This window comes from Coptis chinensis, chromosome 5, assembly GCF_015680905.1.
Source record: "Coptis chinensis isolate HL-2020 chromosome 5, ASM1568090v1, whole genome shotgun sequence".
In the NCBI taxonomy this organism is placed as follows: Eukaryota; Viridiplantae; Streptophyta; class Magnoliopsida; order Ranunculales; family Ranunculaceae; genus Coptis; species Coptis chinensis.
Genome location: NC_141460.1, coordinates 43,502,611 through 43,507,413, shown reverse-complemented (window position 1 = coordinate 43,507,413; position 4,803 = coordinate 43,502,611). Strand labels below are relative to the sequence as shown.

Here is a 4,803-nt window from a genome sequence, read left to right as displayed (position 1 = left end):
GTTGTATCTTTAGAACATATACTGTATAACTATATAAGTCGCAAGCAATGGTGCTTCTACCTAAAGTAGTGAACCTATACCTACTACAGGGCAAGGAGCTATGACACCATGAACAATGGGGTGTCTGCCTCACCACTGATTTTCTCCAAAATAACCATAACTCCATCATCCTGTTTCAAAGGAAATGATAGATTCGAGTTCCATGTGTCTTCTTGCGTGTGGTTGTGTACGTGTTGTGTGTAACAGAGCCAGATAAGGAAAACAAAACCAGACAAATTCAAATCCACATCAAATTAATGAACTGCACCATTTGATTCACCATGTCAACAGCACATACAAATCCAAAGAAGGTCGAAGAACTGGCAACTAATACTAAGTTACTAACCTAATCACATATGTCTATGTTTACAATAACTGGTAACTAATACTAACCCAATCCTTTTACTTGTAATATTCAAAACTTCACATTGAACAACACCCAGTCGAATATAACACCAAGAACCATTCCAATTGATTCAGCAACCATGTCTAATTCAGTAACCACCACTGCTGATTACAATCTAGATCGGTTGGATTTTAAAGTGAAAGGTCATCAGAGAGAAGACAAAACACTTCAAGTCCTGCACACACAAAAAAAAGCCAAAGAGGATAGAGATTAGTTTATATTAGAGGGTGATTCGATCCAGTCGTCACTTGGACGCGAGTAATAAACATGCTCTTCAGCCCCTTCGATGTTTGGGCTCTAGTTTACAAAAAAAACAAATTCTATTTTTTATTTATATTATTTAAGTACATATACAATTACATTTTTTAATCGTATAGATGCTAAGCAATATTTCGGTTGGAGTCTTTCCACGTTTAACTGTTACGATGTGAATGTGCTCCACCAAGAATCTAAAAATCCATCTCACCTAATAAGCAACTAACTGAAATCAGGACTTCTGACAAATGACGACAACTCTCTTACAATACTAATTCTGAGATGAGATTATCAACAGATGAGATTATCAAAATTTGAGACAACAGATCCTATTGATACAATTTTAGTAACTTCAAAGACAACATATGAGATTATCAAAATAAAATAAAAAAAACAATAGATGAAAATCACATAGATATTTATCTAGTTCTGAAACTCAATAACTACGTCCATATTTTTCAAACTAATATAAAAAAGGAAAACAAAGACTAACCCATTAACCAAGGAGAGTTGAATATTCAGAGTTAAGAGGAACCTGCACTCCACATAACAAAATGGACTAAGCAAACTATTTTACATTAATAGAAGGAAAAATATGATAAATGCTCATCAAAATGCGCAATACAATAAATTACTTCTTCATGTATTACATATAGACAACCACATATGCATTGTCCTCATTTTCCTACATTAGAACTTATGATAATATGTACAATAACTTGAATAGTTTTTTCATTGTGTAGTAAACTTTCTCGTCGTTCTAATGGTATATATGTTTTCATACACATCTGACAGACACACATGCAGTCCAATATATATAAAGTGTACTTTATGTGGACATAACTTTTTGGAAACTTTAGTTGAGTATCCACAGATGTTGGGTTGCAGACATACATTGGGATCAGCTTGTAAAAAATGATCGCAAAGATCTTTCAATGCATCATCGTCGGTAAATAAACTTGTCACTGAATTCTGTACCATTTCTGATGCGTGTTGTGCCTCAGCAGCAACAAGATCTAGTGACATGCCTAGTGCAAACTCTTTGCACCCGACAACTGTCAATTATAAAAGGAGAGAGCATATCCTTAGATCTTATTTTTACATATAAATCAGACACCTTTGCACAAAGTAACATAAAAAGGGCATATATCCTACTTACTTTAAACACCAATAATTTTTTTGGTAAAACCCTTCTTTCAAGCTCACTACCAATAGTAACCGTCTGCAAAATGAAAATATCATTTAATACAAGTCGAAAAGATGACTCACATGTTTATTCAAAAAGCTTACCTTTACTTTACATTCAACACTTCCAAACCTTTAGATCCTCCTGTTGTTCAATAATTCCCACAGAACTGTTGTTCTCTAAAACTACTACAAAACCTTTAGATCCTCCTGTCTGAAACCCCAATTCTAAACCCTAACAACCGAAGCATGCTATATTATTGAAATTGAAAAACAATTAATGGATATTAAAGGGGGAGAATGAGAGAGAGAGATAGCTCTAAACCTGTTTGCCTTGCTTCTTCCTCCGCGACTTCTTTCAAAATCCGCCGATAAAGATTAGTGAATACAGTAGTGGTACTCCGAAAAAAGTTTTACAAAACCACCTACAAAATCACCGAGACAAAATATTAGTATAAATGAAATGAAATCATTATTTTAAAAACACTAAAAAAGGAGTGAATTTGTATTTGGTTGAGTGAGTGAGTGAGAGAAGCGAGCATCAAGTGGGTGAGACAGGACAAACAGTTAGCTTAAGGGTTTTTTTTTTTTATTTTCTTAATTTTCCAAAAACAAATAGGTGGGAAGTGAAATTAGTTTGCCGCTTGATATTTGGAAAATAATCCTAATCGGTAGAAGTTGAAGAAAGAGTCCTGAGAGATTCATTTTTTTTTCTTATATTTTTACCTTTTTTGTGAAGCATTTCTTAGAGGCATAAACATGTAAGTGTTTGAAGAAAGCGGGTGGGAGACTGAACGTGGGCTTCGAAGTAGCTTTTTTTTAGTGCAGTTGTGGGGCGGGACTAAAAAAATTAGAATTTAGTCTTCTACGACTGTCACATAAATTCCGGAAAAATATAACTATTTTAGTGAAATAGTCACAAATAGTTCTCCACACATATACACCTTCTTTAGAAAAAAAAAAACCATTTGTGACTGTTTCGAAAACGCACGTCACCAAAAACTTTTTAAAATAGTCAAAAACCATTTTCTGCCATTTGTGACCGTTTCGAACAGAACAATCACAAATAACATTTTAAAAGTCACAAAAACCCTTTTTTCTACTAGTGCTAGTTGCTTAGAACGTGATAGTTTCACTAACTTACACAATTCTACAATACCGATGAGAGCAATGTTTTTAATAAGACTAATATGTGGGAATAACTAATTAAGATATTCTAAATTATACTATGGAAATTAAATTTGAAGATGTGAACAAGAAGGAATTAGGAATATTTGAAATCCACCTTTATTAATCCCTAATATGCTAGTATGGAGTTGTTGCAACCCTAATCTTTAGGTTTTCACTTAAAGATTAGGTCTTTTTATCCTTAATTATTCATGGCATATCTACAAACAAATAATTAGCATGTGAGGCAATTGAAATCCATTCTCATGGTGAATTAACTACCCTCTAGAGTGGAATATCTTACTATAACTATTCTACACTAACATATCAAGTCTTCATCAAACCTTCAATCAAACCCCTCTAATAGAGGTTTAGCTATGAATCATGGGACTATCATGGACATAATAATATAAAGAAGAAAACATAATGAAGAACTACTTTATTAAAGATAACTTGAATTTAATTAATGGTGGCTAGGCTAATAAAATAATAAATAGGTTTTAAAACTAAAGAAGAAAATTAATTTATTATCTAATGGGAGAGTCTGTTAGAGTTGTGCCTTAGTCCTCTTTATATAGGAGAGGGCTAGGTGTACAATTTCGTGCATGGGCTTTGTAGCTATGTTTTGGGCCATTAAATTAAGCCTAAAACCTAATTACTTAAGTCCAAAAAGGGTTCCTCTGTTGAAAATTACTGCAACTGACTTTTCGTCCACTTTCAATCCTTTGATTGGATCAAGGCCTAAACCATTAGAGAGATTTTTCCGATCCGGTCATTTTAACATAAACTAGGCCCAATTCCGAGGTCTGAGTCCAAAGATACAACCTGCGGAAGTTCTGTTGACTTTTCTACTCTAATTTTGCCCGCGTTGACTTTGACTTTTCAGTTTTGACTGGGCTTTTAAAAGGCTTTTTCTCCTTGAAACTTGGGCTTTAACCATAGAACTTCTTATCAACCAACCTTTGCTCCTTTCTCTTGCAAAAGTGACATATTTATTCACATATTTAACTCCAATACATGAAATACACAAACATACGTAAACAATACTAACTCTTATTTATTATAAGCATAATTGGTCTAAATGTAATATTATTAAAGCGTTAAAACTACAGTTTTGGGCTCTTATCAAACCACCCCCAAACAGCATTTTACTTTTCCTTAATCAAATATGAGAAATTAAAATAAGTGATAAAAAATGGAGTTCTAAGTAATCTCGTTTCACCGAGTGTGATTGCATTGACAATATGCAATAAGGCCTTAAACCACTAAGAATTCCCTAGTGGACGAGTTATAGCCTCGTGAGAGTTTTTCAGAGAAGGTACTCACAATCTTCATATATACTACAATGACTAAGGAATAAAATTACTGTTTCTTTATTTATTCTCAGATATCTATACATCTCAATAGCAATTAATACAGAATAATCAATTTAAAACCTAAGCTAATACGTGCATAATAACCAATAATCTACGGATAAACATATATATAATGAACTATGCTATTTTTTTTTTTTTTTTTGCTTGGTAAGTTTGAATTCATTAAAACTGTAACAGAAGTACAAAAGGGGATGGTGTATAGGGTGGGCAACATGTTTGCCCCTATTTCATTCTTTACAAGTCATGTCTATATCATAACCTATTACAAACTCATACAAATCGGAAAAAATTTGGAATGGAGCTTCCCACTTGTGCACCAGATTGGCTACCAACGATGATACACTCCTCATTCTCCGTCAAAGATACTCCTGTTTG

General features: G+C 33.4%; 2 long non-coding RNA genes across 2 annotated transcripts; both read right to left on the bottom strand.

Annotated features, from left to right (window-relative positions):
• Positions 1-210: 210 nt before the first annotated feature.
• On the bottom strand, positions 211-1,730 carry LOC147497592 (uncharacterized). Its single transcript, XR_015197160.1, has 3 exons — positions 1,595-1,730; positions 1,194-1,235; positions 211-620 (listed from the first exon to the last, which is right to left on the bottom strand). It is a non-coding gene; the product is annotated as an uncharacterized LOC147497592 (long non-coding RNA).
• Positions 1,731-1,857: 127 nt separating this feature from the next.
• Positions 1,858-2,374, bottom strand: LOC147497591 (uncharacterized). Its single transcript, XR_015195068.1, has 3 exons — positions 2,211-2,374; positions 1,991-2,120; positions 1,858-1,922 (listed from the first exon to the last, which is right to left on the bottom strand). It is a non-coding gene; the product is annotated as an uncharacterized LOC147497591 (long non-coding RNA).
• Positions 2,375-4,803: the final 2,429 nt, after the last annotated feature.